The sequence below is a fragment of the Callorhinus ursinus genome, unplaced genomic scaffold (assembly GCF_003265705.2).
Source record: "Callorhinus ursinus isolate GAN/ISIS: 27379988/994484 unplaced genomic scaffold, GSC_fseal_2.0 scaffold43, whole genome shotgun sequence".
NCBI classification, from domain to species: Eukaryota; Metazoa; Chordata; class Mammalia; order Carnivora; family Otariidae; genus Callorhinus; species Callorhinus ursinus.
Window position 1 is genome coordinate 8670008 of NW_027397105.1, and position 20979 is coordinate 8690986.

Here is a 20979-nt window from a genome sequence, read left to right on the forward strand (position 1 = left end):
AGATTTCATTTTGACCCACGCTGCCTATCCTGGCTCTGCTCACCATCATCATTGGCCTCGCTCCGGGATTCAGGCTAACGAAATAACCAAGAGCAATGTGTCCTGGGCACGGTGTTTCCTCGATAGCTACCATAACTGGTCTTAAGAGACCTGAGTTCTGGGGGGAAAAGCAAGCAAGAAAAATATGGAAAGGGCAGCCCAGAGATAGAAAGGGAAGCCATTGTAAGTGCTCGGCAAAGATGATTTCATTAGTTACAACTGTAGGAACAGAAAAGTGACTGGTTTGCATTTCAAACAAGGGAAAAAGGAACCATTGTTTTGTGTGAGCTGGGCTGGGTATTGGATTCTGAATTCTTTGTTATATCCTCTGGCAAGAATTCAGCTGGCCTCTTACTTCTTCCTGTCAAACCCTGAAATGGACTACAGCCTTTGAACTAAAATGCTGTACACCCAACCCAAGACTCAGACAGCTCTGAAAATGTTCACTGCTCAGCAGCCGATTTTAAATCATTCTTGCCCTTGGCTATTTTAAATCATCTCCCCACCCTCACCCTGGAACACATTAGACAACTTTATTGCCACATTCCTTGCCAATTTAATTTTTGTAAATCATATTCTAGTGCTTTAGATTTCCTCATGTAACTAAGAGATTTTTTTTTTTTCACGTGAGCTGTTGAATCCACCCTTAACAGGGGAGAGGCACAGTTGTTAGCTGACTTCCCTGGTCTGTTTTGGTGCATTTGGATACTGCTCATAATTTTCATGACCATTGTGGTAACCTGACATGGGGATTCTGTGGAATCTGAAATAATGCATGCCCAATGTCAGCCCGAATGAGATTGGAGTCTATATTTAAACACTAATATGGTATTGAGATCACTGGAATGGATTTATTTTTTAACTCCCAAATTCAGTTTTTCTTTTGTAAATTTTCTTCTCGCGTCCTTGCATATTTTATTGCAGGCACATGCATGTTTTTATACTGATTTTTAAGAGCTCTCCTGAACAAGTCAATGAACAACAACTTGACTGAATGGAGAATTCTTTTTTTTTTTTTTTTTTAAGATTTTATTTATTTGAGAGAGAGAGAGCATGAGAGCTGGAGGGAGAGGAGAGAGAATCTGAAGCAGACTCCATGCTGAGCGTGGAGCCTGAGGTGGGGCTCGATCTCACCACTGGGAGATCATGACCTGAGCTGGAACCAAGAGTTGGCTGCTTAACTGACTGAGCCACCCAGGCACCCCAACTGAGTAGAGGATTCCTGAAGCATATTGGATTTCCTTTGAAACTCCGTCAACCTTGCTTCCCAGAACTTTGGTGCATAATGTTGTAAATGTATTTTTTGATGATGTTTACTCTACTTCCAGTGGATCTCAACCAGGGCCAATATTGCGGGCAGGAGACATTTTTGGCTCTCAGAACATTTTTGCCAGTAGGAGGCGCTACTGGCACCGAGTGGGTTGAGGCCAATAATGCTGCTATATGCCCTACAGTGCACAGGACAGCTCTCACCACAAAGAATTATCTGGTCCCAAATGTAAATGTTGGTGAGGTTGAGAAACCCTGATCTCAATGATTAAATAATGCATTCTTAAAATTAAATAAGTTCACCAAGATATATCTTGGTTTAACTCATTTTTTTTTTTAAATAATGTTTGTCACAGGTTAAGAAAATTTTCTGCTAATTGCCTTTGTGGGGATTTTTGGTCATCTTCTGTATTCTAGTTAGGATCCTCCATACAATCTCTCTTTTAAAAAAAAGAGAGATTTATTTATTTATTTGAGAGAAAGAGAGAGAGCCGGGGGAGAGAGAGAGACTCAAGCGGACTCTGTGCTGAGCATGGAGCCTGACCCAAGGCTCAATTCCACAACCCTGAGATCATGACCTGAGCTGAAACCAAGAGTCCCATGCTTAACCAACTGCACCACGCAGGTGCCCCCGCACAGTTTCATTTTTGATGTTGTCCTAATTTATGCTTTTCACTATTTCTTCAGGTTTCACAGTGGCTTTATTTGTCTCAGCACTACTGGATCTCTCTTCCCCTCCACTGAGCGCTTCATCTTCTCGTTTCTCTTTCCTTATTTCATAAAGTCCATCAATTTTAATTACACTGAAAAATAAGGGGCGCCTGGGTGGCTCAGTCGTTAAGCCTCTGCCTTTGGCTCAGATCATGATCCCAGGGTCCTCGGATCGAGCCCCACATCGGGCTCCCTGCTCCACAGGAAGCCCGCCTCTCCCTCTCCCCCTCCCCCTGCCTGTGTTCCCTCTATCTCTGTCTCTCTCTGTCAAATAAATAAATAAAATCTTTAAAAAAAAAAAGTAAAACATTTACCCTTTTTAACCATTCCCATAGTTTCTGAAATAAGTCTTTAGACGCATACGTTTCAACTTTTTTTTTTTCTGTATATGTTCACTTGTATTTTGTTGGTGGATTTTGCACTATTACTACCTTGTGTTTTCTTTTTGTTTTGGTTTAGCCATTTTGGGATGGATTCTAGTCTATCTTGTCTTAATCTTGTTCTTTATCACAAAATTGTGTAGATGAATTTACTTTGGATTTCCTCCTTGCTTATCTGGGCTCCGTTTGAATATCCTGCATGGAAGACAAAGAGGGAAAGCTGGTGTTAAGTGTACATGATTGGTCAGAATTCCAGTAGCCTGGAGCTGAGAGGAGGTCGGAGAAGATGAGTAACTTTGTCAATAAACACTGTTTTCTTTTACATTTTATGTACCCGTGTCACGAGCTACCATCTCTGCCAAGTGGATGGAGTATGCTTTCCCTTTGAGAGGATGTCCCTGTGCTCTCAGACTGATCATCTACTTTAAAATGATATGGACTTGAGGTGCCTGGACGGCTCAGTTGGTTGAGCGACTGCCTTCGGCTCAGGTCATGATCCCAGGGTCCTGGGATTGAGCCCCACATCGGGCTCCCTGCTAGGCGGACAGCCTGCTTCTCCCTTTTTCACTCCCCCTGCTTGTGTTCCCTCTCTCGCTGTCTCTCTCTCTCTCTCTCTCTGTCAAATAAATAAATAAAATCTTTCAACAAAATAAAAAATAAATAAAATAAATAAAATAATATGGGCTTTTTGCTTGAAGATGAATGGGAACCCAATTAGCAATGCGTTATTTAGAAAACACAGTCACATATTTGTCTTTTGTTTCTGAGGCTGCTGGTCTACAGAAATGGCTGCAAATACATTGGGATCTCTGTCTATCCAAATGTCTACTCTTCCTATTCCAAATGTAAAGTTTTCTAACTAAAATTAAGCTCTATTTTGCTTTTAAGAAGTCCTTGATGTACAGTCTCTATGGAAAGCAGTAGGGTGGTTTCTCAAAAAATTCAAAATGGAATCACCATATGATCCAGCAATTCTACTTCTAGGTATGTACCCAAAAGAATTGAACTCATGGACACGAACAGATATTTGTACACCCAAGATCATAGCAGCATTAGTCACAAGAGCAAAGAGGCAGAACCATCCCAAGACAGATAAATGGATAAACAAAACGTAGCATAGACATGCAATGGAATATTATTTAGCCTTAAAAATAAAAAGGAAGGAAATTCTGACACATGCTGCAACATGGATAAACCTTGAGAGAATTACATTGAGTCACAAAAGGACAGATGCTGTATGATTCCACTTATACAAGGAAACTAGGGCAGTCAAATTCATAGATAAAGAAAACAGAATGGTGTTTTCCAGGGTCTAGGGGAGGGACAAACGGAGAGTTGTTGTTTAAGGGGTACAGAGTTTAGTTTGGGAAGATAAAGATGTTCCAAAGATAGATGGATGGGATCGTTGTACAACAATGAGAATGTACTTAATGCCACTGAACTGCCTTCTTCAAGTGTTTAAAAAGGTAAATTTCATGTTATGTATACTTTACTACAATGAAAACATAAATAAAAAATAAAAATCCCTAAATTTCATCCCCCACCAAAAACAAACAAACAAACAAAAATCTGGAGTGGGCGTTCCAAATCCTTAGTAGGTATGAAGTTACCAGAGACTCTACCTTTAACCTGATAACCAAACAAGCTAAATAAGCTACAAGTTACAGGATTGTTATTGTTGTTGTTTTTTCCTGGAACAACCAAAGAGAAAATTAGGTGAACCAAACTTCAGAAAGCAACAATCTCTATAGAAAACAAGATGGCTGCTCTCATGCCTGGCAGAGCAGAGGTAAGAGAAAAATGCCCCACAGAAGAGAGTAAGTAAGGAAACTCTAACTGGAAATTTGAAAAGCTTAACAGGTATATGTGGGTTGGTATGACAAATTAGAAGGCTGAGGAGACCTAGCCATAGACTATATTTGTCCCCACACACCAACTATTTTCCGTATGCTGGACCATGAAACAAGTCTCATATTATCTAATCACAATGGTATTAAATTAAAAATTAATAACATAAAATTACTTTAAAGATCCAAAATATTTACATATTAAACTATACACTTTTAAAGAACTGAAGAGTCCAGGAAGAAATTACAATATATATTAGAAAATATTTTATTTTATTTTTTAAAAGATTTTATTTATTTATTTTTGTGAGAGAGAGAGAAAGAGCAAGCCTGAGAGAGCACGAGCCGGGAGGGGGATGTGGGGGCACAGAAGGAGAAGTAGACTCCTGCTGAGCGGGGAGCCTGATGTGGGATTTGATTCCAGGATCCTGGGACCATGACCTGAGCTGAAGGCAGATGCTTCACCAACTGAGCCACCCAGGCACCCCAGAAAATATTTTAAACTGAAAGATAATTAGAATACAACATCAAATCTGTGAGATGAAGCTAAGAAACTGCTTAGAAGAGAAAGTTATAATTTTAAATACTTAAAGTTACAAAATGAATGATCTAATTTTCTATTTCAAGGATCTAAAAAGAGCAAATTAGTCCAAAAGTAGAAGGAAGAACATGATAAAAAATAAGTACAGGAAACAATACAACCCAAACCAAACAACAGAGAAAGTAAAGTGAAATTTGGCCTCTAAAAACTAAAAATAATAAACCTTTAGCTACATTGATAAAGAATAAAAAATACAAATTACCAAGATCAAGAAGGAATGAAGAGATACTGTTACAGATCCTATGGGCACTAAAAGATAATGAGAGATCATAAACTTGATTATGCCAATAACTGAACAATGGGATGAAATTGACAAATTCCCTGATAAACAAAATATATCAAATGGTCACACAAAGAAACAGAGAATGTAAATAGCTCCATATCCCTGCAGGCTTACGTGGATTCAATGATGAATCCTATCGAATTTTTATGGAAGAAATAACACCAACTGTATCCAAACTCTTAGAAAATAGAGGATGAGGGGAGCTTCAAAATTAATTATACTGGGGTATCATTAGCCTTACATCAAAACCTGTTCCAAAAAGAGCAATTATAGACCAGTATTCTTCATAAACTCAGATTAAATATGACCTAACAAAATTTCAGCAAACACAAGTGACCAATATGTAAAAATGATAATGCATTATGTAGAGTGGGTATTAATCCCTTTATCATCCCATACACAAAAAATAATTTGGGTTGTAACATAGCTTTTTTTTTTCTTAAGATTTTATATATTTATTTCAGAGAGAGGGAGAGTCCAAACATGAGCAGGGGGAGGGGCAGAAGGAGAAGCAGATTCCCCACTGAGCAAGGAGCCCAATGTGGTGCTCAATCCCAGGACCCTGGGATGACGACCGGAGCCAAAAGCAGATGCTTAACCAACTGAACCACCCAGACAACCCTGGGATGTATCATAGCTTTAAATACAACAGTCAGAAATGGAAAATTTCTAGAAAAAAATAAGAAAATATTTTAGTCGATTTGAGGTAGGCAAAAATTTCTTGGACAAAACACAAAAAAGCACTACCCAAAAAAGAATAGAATGATACATTTAACTTTATCACAATTTAAAACTTCTGCTCATCAAAAGACACCATTAAGAAAATAAATAGATGGGGCACAGTCTGGGAAAAAATTTGCATTATGTACATCTGACCAAAGGACTCTTACCCAAAATATACAAAGATATCCTACAATAGATAATAAAAATATGAACAGCTCAATTAAAACTTTGAAGGCCACTCAGAAAGGAAAATATAGGAGCAGTTAACATTACTTGTTACCAAGGAAATGTATATTACATTATGGTATGCATTTCATAACCTCTAAAATGACTATAATGACTGATTACAGCAAATATTGGTAAAACATGGAACAACTGGAATTTGGGTACATTGTTAGTGGGAGTATGAAGTGGTTTGAATCCTTTGAATAACTGACTATTTTCAAGATTGAAAACATAGTACTTCTACTTTTGGTATGGCCAACGAAGTTCCTACCAGACTAAGCCTTTTAGAAATAAGTATAAACTCTGGACAAATTATAAAATACACAGCTACCTGAAGGCACTAGAGATGAACAAAAGCTCAGATTCTGATAGGGATTCAATACTTGGAAGATAAGAATGATGTAAGGAAAATTTACTTCTTTGCGGGGGCAGTAGTTTTTAAGTCTGGGAAAAGCTTAGAGTAAGGATCATCTGGCATAGCAAAAATTCAAATAGTCTCTCTAAAGAACAATAGGATAGAAATTGAGGCAATCACAGCTCCTGGAAAGTGAGGAGGGATCCTGGAAAGGAGACAGCTAGAGAGGGAGAGCACTCACTTTCCATATAAATTCCACCAAAGCTTTGGCTAACTTCTGAACTGTCTGTGTATGAGGCGAGCCCAAAGCAACCCAGCTAAAGGTGGAAGAACTGAACTGAGATTTGATTTGCTACTCCAGAGACGGTTTGCACTGTGAGTCCAGCCAAGTTAATTACTAATAAAACAAACAAACAAAAACAGTTAATCAACATTCTTAGGAGGCATATTATGGAATCCAGGGTCACCATAACATTACATTCATAATATTCAAGATACCATCCCAAATTACTCAATATACAAAGAACCAGAAAATGTGACGCATTCTCAATTTAAAAAGATACCTCTGAGATCAATCCTAAGATGACCCAGATATTGGAATTAGCAGATAAGAATTTTAAAGCAGATATTATAACTACGCTCAACGCCATAAAGGAAAATATGGTCACAATCATCAATAAATAAATCTCAGCAGAAAAATAGAAAATGTAAAAAAGAACCAAATTGGAAAATTAAGCAAAATTCTACCCTATAAACTATCAATTCCACTCTTAGGTGTTTATCCAAGGTAAATAAAAACTTACGTACTTATACAACAATTTTCACAGGAACCTATTGATAATAGCCCCAAACTGGGAAAATTCAGAACGTCCATATCATAGGACAGTGAATGAACAAATTGTGGTATAATTATATTTATAAAATGAACTACCACTCAGAAATAAACAGTAAGTAACTAATAAGTTACTTTAAGTACTAATACTTGAAACAACAGGGCTAAATCTCAAAGGTATTATTTTAAGCCAAAGAAGCCAGACACACAATGATCACATACCCATGACATCTAAGACTTGGGAAAGCTATGGTGTTATATTGAAGAACATTTATCAGGTCATGAAAGTGTTAACATTTTCTTTATATTGATTTAAAAACTCACAGATATAAGATCTGTACATTTCACTCTATGTTATTGTAACTGAAAAGACGCCTGAGGGGCTCCTGGGTGGCTCAGTCGGTTGAGCATCCAGCTCTTGATTTCTGCTCAGGTTGTGATCTCAGGGTTGTGAGTTGGAGCCTGCACTGGGCTCTGTGCTTGGAGTAGAGTCTGCTTAAGGTTCTCTCTTCCTCTCCCTCTGCCTCTTCCGCTCGTGAGCGCATGTTACCTCTCTCTCTCTCTCTCAAAAAACTTTTAAAAAAAATTCCTGAATAAGGTGAGAAATGACAGCTTGTTTTTTGTTTATTTTATTCTCATCATACCACTATAGACCCACTCAACCTCCAGGCCCCCTCCAGAAAGCTTCCCCCTTGCTTCCTACAACATTGCATTGTTCTCTTGGGAATCGGGGAGGGGGACTTTCTCAGGTTCTTTTATCTGCCTTAGCTTTGGTTCAAATTTTATTGTACTTGGCAGAACTTCCTCATGGCATATGGTTACCACCTTGCCTTGCTTCTTCCCCATCATTTTGCTCCTTTCCAAAATCCTTTTGGTCAAGAAAAGTATCTTCACTTAAATTGTTTGCTGGCTTTTGTATCCCTGTATTCCTTCAACCATTTAGGACAACTGCGTGGAGTGCCCAGCCCTTGTTCGTTTTTGTGCCAGCGGTCTTAGTTTCTTGCTCTGCTGAGAGATTTTCTCCTACTCCTGTCCCACACTGTCAACTTCATTGTTAAAGGATTTCTTTTTTTTTTTTTAAGATTTTATTTATTTGGCAGAGAGAGACATAGTGAGAGAAGGAACACAAGCAGGGGGAGTGGGAGAGGGAGAAGCAGGCCTCCCGCGGAGCAGGGAGCCCGATGCGGGGCTCGATCCCAGGACCCTGGGACCATGACCTGAGCCGAAGGCAGATGCTTAACGACTGAGCCACCCAGGCGCCCCTGTTCAAGGATTTCTTTAACGATGCCTATAAATACCAGTGGCCATTTTATTTGACACCTACAACAGTCTTAAAATATTTGTTTGGAGAAGCATTCGACAAATGTAGTAAATAGCAGAGGGTTAAAAGAAAAGTAGTGCAGATAATTAAGTGACTCTGAATATTGATTTATGAAGAAAATTGACGATAGTAATACAAACCACATTTCTTTCCTGAACACCAAGTGAACAAGAGGATGGATGAGGCATAGCCACCGATAGAATGAACAACCAAAGGAGGAAGACATTTGTGGGGGGTATCAAGAGTTTAATTCCAAATTTTCATAAGGAATTTAATAAAGGAACATGTGGGCTGAATATGAAGAGAAAGTTGCAGATAGTGGAGGGCTTGGGGAATGGTGCCTTGCTCTTAAAGACGGGGGTGGGGGGGCACGGCACATACTTAAAAATCTAGGATCTAATAAAGCCCAGAGATGCTTACGACAGAGCCCCCCACAGAGACCAAGCATGTGTGAGGTATTCTCATCTTTTCTCATCTTCCTTTTTATTCATAGTGGCTATGGATAAAGGAAAAAGAAAAAGAAAAAGAAAGAAAGAAAAAGGAAAAAAAAGATAATAAGACTCTTTTGATGCACACAAATAATGTTAGCCTTTTGTTTTTGTGTTTAAAAAAAAAATCGGTCAGTCTAGGGAAATATAAATCCGTTCGTATTCTAGTATAATAAAGACAAAACTAGAGTGGGGGAAATGGGCAGATGCTGGTCAAAGGGTACAAACTTCTAGTTATAAGATGAATCAGTTCTGAGGATCTATTGTACAGCAAGGGGATTACAGCTAAGAATCTTGTATTATATACTTGAAAGTCGCTTAGTGAGTAGATCTTAGAAGTTCTCACCACAATAAAGAAATGGTAATTATGTGACATGATAGAGGTGTTAGCTAGCGCTATGGTGGTAATCATTTGATACAAAAGTGTATCAAATCAGGGGTGCTGGGTCGGTTAAGCATCGGACTCTTGATTTTGGCTCAGGTCATGATCTCAGGGTCATGGGATTGAGATCCGGGTCGGGCTCCACACTCAGTGGGGAGTCCGCTTCAGATTCTCTCTCCTCCTACCCTCCTCCCACTCACACAGGCGTGCTCTCTCTCAAATAAATAAATAAATAAATCCTAAAAAAACAAAGGAAGTGTACCAAATCAGCATGTACACCTTAAATTTACATAATGTTGTACATCAATTCTAACTCAATAAAGCTGGTGAGGAAAAAAGTCTAAACTAGTGATTGCCATGTGTCTGTAATATGATCTGTTGTATTGGTGAATATAGATCTAGTCCCAGTGTCTCTTGCGTCCAACCGGATAAGGTTAAGAGAACATTTCAGTGGAAAACAGAACACTGCTGTTACCTCTGTGGGTCCACCTGAATGATGTCAAACCAGGCTGGCCAGCCATTTCCTTGCCCCTCTAACCCCTCTTTTTTTTTTTTTTAAAGATTTTATTTATTTATTTGACACAGAGAGAGACACAGTGAGAGAGGGAACACAAGCAGGGGGAGCGGGAGAGGGAGACGCAGGCTTCCCGCCGAGCAGGGAGCACGATGCGGGGCTCGATCCCAGGACCCTGGGATCATGACCTGAGCCGAAGGCAGACGCTTAACGACTGAGCCACCCGGGCGCCCCTAACCCCTCTTTTCTTCAAGTCCCCTTGCAGATCCCTCTCCCAGCTTAGGTAGCCTTTACAGAGCATCTCATTAGGTTAGTTATTGGTCATTTATTGAGTATCTACTACATGCCAGATATTATGCTAATTTCTGGGCATATAAATATGAATAAGATAAGGTCCATGCCCTCTAGGGACATACACTAATACTCGTATATACCAGTGGTTCCCAAACTTGGCTGATCCACGCTTACCTTGACATTCAAAAGAAAAAAAAATGACAGGTGACCAATGTGTCAGTCCTAAAGCCTAATTGTGCTCTGATTTATTTCCTCTGTTCTGTTCTGTATCCTAGGGATGTTAACACCTGCAGGCTGTTGTTTCTAGGCTCTGCTGTCAGCTGGGAAAAGGGAAGATGGGAAATTGGAGGGAAGGAGGAAAGGTGAAGCCAGTGTGTCTCCTGCCCATCTCTGACGTGGGTGTTACCTCCCGCCATGACTGTGATGGTGGTATGGCTTCAGGTCCCTTTGGACCAGCAGCTTCCTCAAGAGTATGCTAGTCGCTGGAACCAATTATACTACTTCACCCCGCTACCCCCCGGCCTCGGGGTGATCGTGGTTTCCTGCTCTTGCTTCTGTCTAGGTGACCTCATTGCTTCCTATGTGACCTCTCAGCTCTTCCAAAACGTGCCTAACAGATTCCCTTTGTTAAATTCCCTTTGTTTTAAAAATTCCGAGTGGTTTCCATTGTTCTAGTTGGACACTGACTACTATAGTTACTGGTACTGGAAGGGACTCCCAGGAAATCAAACTTTTAGGATGCAGTGCTGGGATTGGAGTGCTCATGCCTTTGAGTAAGGTGACTTCCTTGCAGGATGGTGGGGGGTATTAGTGTCCCGTAGCATATCGTAGAGTCACAGTTATTTAAATTTCTCGCCTGTGCTTGCTCGGGGTGAAGTGTCTTACTCATCATCACGGTGTCCTTCCCTCCACCCCACAGCCCCAATGCTTCTGACCAAGGTACACATTTCCCAGGGAAAAAGGTGCAGGAAAAAGATTCTTACTATGTTCTCCATCACTTACAAGCAGCTAGCCTGATAGGATGTTAGAATCTCTTCCTTAGTATTCACTGTGCCAACTATCAGGGTGTTGCCTTTCGACTCCAAATTCAATTTGGGGTGGTGGCTATTCCTTACATATTCTATTCCCATCTGATTTAGAGTTCTTGTCACTTGGTCCTAGCCAATCGCTCATTTGTCCAATTCTCTGTCATAGTTATGATTCTTTATGTTCAACTTACCTTGTTCCAATTAATGAATAGTTTCTGTCTCCTGACTGGACACTGATTGATGTCCTCTGTTATGATTTTAGCTGCCCGACGGAATGTGGCATCATCCATTTGGAAGCAATCGCCAAGATATGGTGTCATTTTTCCCAGTGGCTGAAATAAGTCCAGGAACCAAGAGGTGGAAGTCATGATTGAATCTGATCACCCACTCACAGAAATTTTGCTTTGAATTCCGGAAAACTTTGACTCTTATGGTTTGGTCCTTATTTCATAATGGAGGACTCTGCGTAGGTGACACAGAATGGCCCCGTCAAATTGGCTGTGGAGACTATGTTAGGACCTCGTTACACTGAACTGACAGAGAGACAGGGATGTATTTGGCAGTTTTCATGCATTTCCTCAGTGAAGGCCTCCAGCCTTTGCTAACTTCTGGGTTGCCTCGCACAATTCCTCGTATGATACCCCAGCTCTCCAATCCGATTTGGTCAATAAATGCTCTTTATTGAAACAGCAAGAATAGCTTTTGTTTTTTTTGACTGAACACTGTCAAATAGACAGGTCTAATTAAAACTGCACCTCCCCCTGCTGCCAGCCCCTCCCTCCCTCCCTCCCCTCCCCTGCTGTATTTTCTCCAAGGCACTTACCAGTATAGAACATACTTAGTTAGCCCCTCGCTTGGTCACTTATTTGGGTATACTTCACAAAGGCAGAGTTTTGGTCCATTTTGCTTTTCACTGATGTTTAGCTTATGCCTAGAACCATGCCTGGCATGTCGTAAGCACTCAGTAGTAATTGTTAAATGAATGATTCCAGATAGGTATACATTTTGAAATGGACGGTGGTATGTGGCAACTTGGAGCATGGTGGTGAATTCTCCAAATCAGCCCATAACTTCAGTGCAATTCAAATTAAATTTCAAATGCAGTCTTTTGCTGAAATTAAGAAGCTGAAGCTAAGGTGCATATGGACAAATAAAGCAACACAATCAGCAAGGCATTGGAAGATGCGGGAGAGAGGGCTTAACTCTTTCAGGACTGAATAAGATTTCTTATAAACCATATTAATAAAGTTTGATAGTCATCTAGGAATACAAAACACAGTGGGATAGAGAAGAGATCGACTCTCAGATCTACTCCAGAAGCTGGTCAACCACACATGGGAAGGTGAGAGAAGACGGAGGGGTAGCATTATAAATTGGTAAGGGAATGATACACTGCTATTCAATTAGCAGCACACAGCAGCACACAAACATTGGCTATTCATAAGCAAGAAAATGAAATTAGTTCTCTATACCGAGCACAAAATTAAATTCCAGCTGAAGGAAATGTTAAGAAAATACCATCAGTCTTAGGACCGAGCAGGATTCCTCAAATGAGAGAAAATAACACAGCTCATGAAAGGAAATGCTTTTTATAAATCTGATTCAATTTAAATTAAAGTATTTCCATATGTAACAGGCAAAATGATATACGGTGGGGACAAATTTATATTTTTTACAGATTGGTCAAATATATTTCAACCTCTGCAACCGATGAAGAAATAGAGTCCAGAAAAATTTTTTTAATTTTATCAATTAGTGAAAAATACAAATAATCCCCCAAATAAAATGCACATTTAATAGAAGAGAAAGCCTGAATAATCAATAAGCATAGAAAAAGAATATGAATGTCACTTTTAACTGAAGAAGGAAAGCTAAAACAAGCAAAAATGATGCACTATTTCAGTCTTACAGAATGACAAAACTTAAAAAGTTTGATTCATATCCTTTGTCCATTTTTTTTAATTTTTTTATTCTTATGTTTTTTTTTTCAGTTTAATTTTTTTATTGTTATGTTAATCACCATATATTACATCATTAGTTTTTGATGCAGTGTTCCATGATTCATTGTTTGTTCATAACACCCAGTGCACCATGCAAAACGTGCCCTCCTCAATACCCATCACCAGGCTAACCCATCCCCCCACCCCCCTACCCTCTAGAACCCTCAGTTTTTCAGAGTCCATCATCTCTCATGGTTCGTCTCCCCCTCTGACATACTCCCCTTTTCTTCCTCTCCTGTTATCTTCTTCTTTTCCTTTTTTCTTAAAATATGTTGCGTTATTTGTTTCAGAAGTACAGATCTGTGATTCAACAGTCTTGCACAATTCACAGCGCTCACCATAGCACATACCCTCCCCAATGTCTATCACCCAGCCATCCCATCCCTCCCACCCCCCACCACTCCAGTAACACTCAGTTTGTTTCCTGAGATTAAGAATTCCTCATATCAGTGAGATCATGTGATACATGTCTTTCTCTGATTGACTTATTTCACTCAGCATAACACCCTCCAGTTCCATCCACGTCGTTGCAAATGGCAAGATCTCATTCCTTTTGATGGCTGCATAATATTCCATTGTGTATATATACCACATCTTCTTTATCCATTCATCTGTCGATGGGCATCTTGGCTCTAGGAAAGACGACTTTTAGGCAACAAGTCCCTCAAGTTGGCTAATTTCTAGTACCTTCATGAAGATTCCACGGACTCTGAATTTTCTAACAGTTGAACTTTTCCCCGTGGTGGTAAGAGTCTCCTGCCCAGCTGCAAGATACGGAGTGTTTGCAGAAGGACCACGGAAGCATCTGGTATGCCCAGACTTCCAGAAAAGCTATTTTTGGCTGTTCCTCCCTGAACTCTCCAACCCCTGAACTTATGACAGCCTCCTCGGAAGGGATGGGATCATTGTGGTTCACTTTTCTTAGGGTATCTTTTCTGCCCCGCCACCCCTACCGCAAGCGCACAAGGCCTTAGAATGGAAGTAGCTGAGCGCCTGGAAGCTTGTCCCTACCTGTCTCATGGAAGCCTCAACTCGGGCTTTGTGGGGACAAGCAGCAAGACATACCCTTTCCCCTTCCTGTCCGCTTCCTCATCTTTCTGTATCCGCCTTCCAAATCTATCTTCTATCTGGGGCTCCTGCATAAGAGGCTCAGCAGGGTGCTGACACCTCCTCCAGAGGTCTCCGGAATGCTCCACCTCCTGCTATAAGCATCCCCCACCCCCACCCCCTGGCACGTGTCTTTTCTTTCTTGCAGACATGTTTGGAATGCAAAGGTGACCACCAGCAATGGTACCAACACAGCTCTGGGACTTGCCCTTTTTCTAGGGCAGGTCAGGGTCCATGAGCAAGCTCTGAGACCTCTAGAAAGGCGGCTTGCTACTCTGGGGAAGAGCCTTTCATCTGTGCTGCGCTGTTTTGTGAGCCCCAGGTGAGGACCCACTCACAAAAGGTCCTCAGCCACCAGAGAAGGAGGTGGTGTTCAAAGAAGAGAATCATTTCAATCACCAATTATTAAATCCAGGTATGGCATGGTGCATCACCAATGTGCTTGCATGGAAGGTGTGAGTGGCTGGCTATTCTCGTGTAGACTCCAAAGCAACAGATGTCTGCCCTTCCCCCCCTCCTCACCCTCCCACACAGAGCTTAAGAACCACCAGCCACACAAGCCTGGGCCCGGGTGTCTTTACAATCAGTTATTGTACTGCCTTGAGGAACCCCATTAATTTGTAGTGATCACAGGGTGTACAATGTCAGGAATGGGACAAAACAGACATGGGAGCAGTTCCTCTTGTTTTACTGAGCAGACGTCCCTTGCCTAGCAGGACAGCCCAGCAGCTGGGGATGTGGGGAGCTGCTTCCTGCACAATCCCCAAGCCCCAGGCTCCACAGGAAGCAGAGAGAAGCATGGCTATATTAATGGCGGGGTGTTTACAGTGGGCCCCAGCATACGATTCAAGTCTCACTCAAAGACGCAAGGACTATCATTCCATTCTACAGATAAGGATACTGAGGTGAAGCAAAGAAAGATGACTTATCTACTAAATGGCAGAATCAGTGTTGAGAGCCCAAGGGCACGTTCAGATTCTAAGTACCTACTGAGTCATAGTCCCCATGGGTTACTTTTCATTTTGGATATGTCTACGATTTGTGGTGGATTCTGCAGGGTGACCCCCCTCACCCAAAACACAGGATTTCCCACTGGAAGGACTCACCTCTTGAGTGGGTCATCCTCTAAGTCGGCGGTTGGTTACACTTTGGAAGATTGATTTAAAGTACAGAAGTCCAGGCCACACCACAAGAGATTCTCATTTAACTGGTTTATGGTAGGGTATTTTCTCTTTATTTGTTTAACTCTTCCAAGGGATTCAAACATGCAGCCAGGATCTAAGTGTACACTCCCCTCCATCAGAGAAGACACCCATTACTCTGAATTCTCCTTTCCATCATCTGTGGACTATACCTGTCCCTTCGCCCAGAAATCAGAAAAAAGGGGAATCACTGATTCTAGGAAATTTGCAAAGAAAGGGGAGAGTGTCCATCTGTGTCCAGACGGGACAGGTCAGTAGGCTCTGTGGGACAGAGAGAATCTGTGAAGTCAGGAGGACACCAGGTTTAGGAAGGACAAGGAGTGGAGGGGAAGGAAATTGGGACATGCAGTGGTAGATCAGCAAACATCCCCACCTGCTACAATGTCTTGGATAACTGCATGACCGATGAGGTGGCATTTTAAAATTATGCCAGAATTTTCTGTTAAAACTTCTAGGAGTATTAATTCCTAAAGCAAATTGTCCTAGGGCAATACGTCACTCATTGGGGTACATTACTGTCGAGGGGGTGAGTCATGTGAGTGGCTTCTCCTGGGTATGTGATAAACACCTGTTCCCCTGGGAGGTGGGTCTTCAGCGATCTGGTGGCCCGCGGAGGCAGCCTTCGTACACTGAGCTGGTTGCTTCGGGAAGAGACAGACACATTTACTTAGGAGCTCTATTAGGTTCCCATCTGCTGTACCAAATGACCACAGACTTAGCAGCTGAAAGCAACACACATTTATTTTCTTACAGTTCTGGAATCAGAAGTCTCTAATGAGTTGGCATAAAAATGAGTTCTGCCTTCCTTCTGGAAGCTCCAGGGAAGAACCAGTTTGCTGCCTTTTCCAGCCATGGTAACATGTCACTCCGATCTCTGTTTCCCCAACATCTCCTCCGACTCTGACCCTGCTGCTCCCCATCCCCACCCCGCAGGGACCCTTGTGATTACACCAGGCCCATACATATAGTCTTGTATAGTCCAGGATACTCTCCCCATCTTGAGATCCTTCATAGCACCTGCAAAAGCCTTTTGACTATGGAAGGTAGCATATTGACACGTTGGGGGTGCCCAGCATGCGGACATTTCTGGGGGACCATTGTTCTGCTTACCACGGGAACCTAGTGGAAGAAAATGAACCAGGATGCGTAACATCTTGAAATTCAATGTCACCAGAGTCTCACTCGGGGACTATAATGATCCCAGATAACTCCACTGGTAGCAAATCATGCCAGGGGCCCACAGGGCACTGTCCCACGGGGGAAGAGTTGTCTACATGGGAGGCCCCATAGCGCATCTTAAGCGAAGCCTACATCCAGGGCCTGCAGACCCCACCGCCCCGGCACGGGGTCATGCTTTGGGAACAACGTCCATTCGTCCTGGGATATGCGCAGGAACAAAAAGAACCACTTGGCTGAGCCCCCCCTGGGGGGTTCATTAAGGATGCACACCAGTAGGAGCATCCCTACAGCTCTGGGCCCGCATCTGCCCGAGACCTTACACCTGTCTGCCCTCGTGGCGCTGTTGGGGCTGGTCGGGCTTTCCTCAGAGGGAAGAAGGAAGGACTCATGGAAAGGTAAGGCTTCCTGCTAATATGTACAGACACCTGTGCCGCTTCTTGGAGAAATAAAGGACTTGGGTAATGCGCACCCTGAGTGGTGACGGGGGTGGGTTTAGACCACAACCCAGCGCTCCGAAAATCACCTTACAAAGGCAAGCACAGGGGAGGGGGGGCTTAAAGTTTACTGGGCTCACAAAGACTTCCCCCCAGGGAGTCTCCTCAAGACTCAGCATCTGATTGAGTGGGTCTCGCATGGGGCCCGAGATTCTGCATTTCTAAATAGCTCCCAGGGGATGCTGATGTCTCCAGCCCTGAACTGATTTCAAGTAGCAAGAACATGGAGCAGGGTGGGCTTTGTGGCCTGTGACCCGCGCCCTGCCATGGGCCCCCACCCTTAGGAGGACCCTGCGCTTGGTTCAATGCTCTGCCGCTGCCATTTTGAAATTCTTAATCCACATTTTCGTTTTGCAGCGGGCCCCCCAAATTATGCATCCTGTTCTGATTTAGCGTCAGAGCTGAGTTCAAATCACGACTCTGTGCCTCCCTAATGTCACCTGCTGGAGAAAGGTCCGTGGCTTCCAGGCCCATTCCCTGGGACTATAAATGAGACTGGTGGGTAGTTGCGGGGCGGGGGGCGCGAGGGTGATTGGGATGAGATAAGACACGGACTGCGAGGTCCACGGGATGACAAGCTGGTGCTGTTCTTCCCTTCAAATCCGACCCCCGTTACCAGCGATTGGAGAGTGCTAATTTGTGTCAGTCCTACACTATTAATGTGAAGATTTTTTTTTTTTGCCCATTTAATTCTTTGCGATAATTTCATCTTTACTCTCATTTAATTGGTATTAAAGCTTTGTGGTTACTTTTGTTTTAATGCTGATCTGGCGCCTTTGAGGGCTTATAGGAAACAGAAAGGACTTTCCAAAGGGAAAGGAGGTAACCCTGAGGCCAGCCATTTCTTCCTAACAGCATCAACCTGAATTCTTTCTCGATGTGAGTCTCAAATTCTTCCCGGACTCCATGAGAGATGATGGACTCTGAAAAACAAACTGAGGGTTCTAGAGGGGAGGGGGGTGGGGGGATGGGTTAGCCTGGTGATGGGTATTAAAGAGGGCACATTCTGCACGGAGCACTGGGTGTTATGCACAAACAATGAATCATGGAACACTGCACCAAAAACTAATGATGTCATGTATGGTGATTAACATAACAATAAAAAATTAAAAAAAAAATTCTTCCCGGACTGGCTGGTCACACCAGCAGTCACAAGTCTGCCCCGAAATCTGAAGCTTGCAGACTGTTGCTCCCTGGCCAGGTAACACAGAAGGTGCTAGAATTCAGGCAAAACTGTTTAGGTCCAAAGTTCCAAGGTAAAAAAAAAAAAAAAATCAAAGCATGTGTGATAAATTAGGTTTCTTTCCTGTATGAAACGAGAATGAAAACCACAGAAAGCATAGGAAGAGTAGTTATTTGGGCAAAGGGTGTAGTCACCAGTAGCCCAAACCTGCACATGGGTTAATCCGATGTGCTGCTATAATTCATCCATTTGAGTGATATAATTTCACATCCTCCTTTCTTGGTTCTGGCTCACTTGGAGTGGTGTCCCCGTAGAAAAGTGTCCGGGACCCGTCTCTCTTCACTGTTCCTCTCCAAACATGTAGAGTGCAGCTGTTGGGTGTCCTGTTCTCCATTGCTTCCAAAGAAAAAGCACACTGGAGGCTCAGTGTAGTCCCCTGACATTGTAGCACAATTCTTCTCCATCTTGGTTGCACCTTAGCACCCCCTGGGCCCCTTTAACCATACCAGTGGTGGGGCGCCCAGGTGGCTCAGTCGGTTAAGCATCTGACTCTTGATTTTGACTCGGGTCATGATCTCAGGGTCCTCAGGGTCGGGAGATGGAGCTCCGTGCTGGGCATGGAGCCTCCTCAAGGTTCTCATTCCCTCTCCTTCTGCTCCTCCCCCTGCCTCCTCTATATCTCCCTCTCAAAACAACAAAACAAAACAAAAAACACATAAACATACCAGTGCCTGGGTCCCGCCTGAAAAGATCTTGATGCCATTGGTCGGGGAAGGTCCAGGTGTTCGCACATGTTCAACACCCCCAGGTGAATCTAATAATACACAGCCAGGTTTTGTTTTTTTTGTTTTTTTTTGTTTTTAAATTTTTTTATTGTTATGTTAATCACCATATATTACATCATTAGTTTTTGATGCAGTGTTCCATGATTCATTGTTTGTTCATAACACCCAGTGCTCCATGCAGAACGTGCCCTCCTCAATACCCATCACCAGGCTAACCCATCCCCCCACCCCCCTACCCTCTAGAACCCTCAGTTTGTTTTTCAGAGTCCATCATCTCTCATTACACAGCCAGGTTTTGAATGGACGAGCTTGTTCTAGCCAGAGCCCATATTCAGGCATGAGAGCGAGGTGGCCAGGAACACAAGGGCTGGACTCACAGTGCCTGGGTTCAAATCCCTGGGCTGCTGCTTAGCAGCTGTGTAGCTTTGGCAACTTACTGCAATTCTTTGTGTCACAGTTTCTTCATCTTGGAAGATGGGAGAGAGAATAGTGCCCCTTCACAGAGCTACCGTGACAATTTAAGGTTTCCTCTGGAAAGCATTCTGGATAATGCCCGGCACTATGCAAGCTTTTGATAATTAAATACATTTTACATATGAGAAAGCATAATATGTAATTGATAAAAAAAGGTGTCTCATTATTTTAAGGTATTGCTGCTAGTTCCATAGACCAAACAATTTCAAAACCTTTATGACGTGTGAGGGTTCATTTATCTTCTGATTCTCATTTCGAAGACTTTTTTGGGCTGCTCTTCCATCTTTTTCTGGTCTCCAGTTTGTCTGTGTCGGTAAAAGAGAAAAAAAGATGTCAGAATTTCTTCAAATCCCCTAGCACAGACTTTATTGCTAACAGGTCTGTCCAATTACAGCTAATTAGCGAATGTATATTTTTCTTTTGCACAGGAGTGTATAGAAAAGCCTCTCATCATTAGCAAGGCTTAAGTTCCAAAGACTGTGATCCTCCCAGAGAATTCGTGCTGGTAGAAGCAGCAGTGGGATGATGGTGGGCTGGGAATCAGTTTCCTGCATCTAGATCCGGCTCTGGGGAAAGCCTATAAAACAAAGGGATCAAGTTAGTCACTCCAGAGCAACAATTGTCAAAGTGTGGTCCCTGAACCAAGGGCATCCACATCCCCTGGGAACTTGTTAGAAATGCACACTTGGGGCCCCACCCTAGACCTACTGAATCAGAAACGCTTGCTGCGTGGGGCCCAGCTGTCTGTGTCTGATTCTGAGGCTGCTAAAATTTGAGAAGCGCATTCTTGTACACTTTCTCGAAATCTAAAACTATACAGTTCTGTTTTTCCACGAAAATGAGAACCTCCTTATATGGCAAGTCCCACCAAATTCTTACCTTTAACCTTTGAAAAAATATATATTTTTTAAAAAGCTGAGACATAAATCAGAACTGGTGTAACTGTAATTAAACTATTAGTTAATGATTCCTTTGGTTGGCCTGTTTTGGAAATATCTTGTTTAGTTTATTTATTATCAATGCCTCTTTAAGCTTGGTCAAAGGGGCTAAGTTGTATAACATAGTAAGTTTTACTTAGGTGTCTTTTCGCCCTTTTGGCTGTTTTTACTAGCTTTGAGTGATTTCTATCTTATGAACATAATGTTGTTACATATTTTTTTACTTGTTTCAACTATGTTCGGAGTAAGGGATCTGAAATAGACACTTAGAAATACTTAATAGCTTAAAAAAAAAGTTAGGTATTTGCTTCGCATGAGCCGTGCA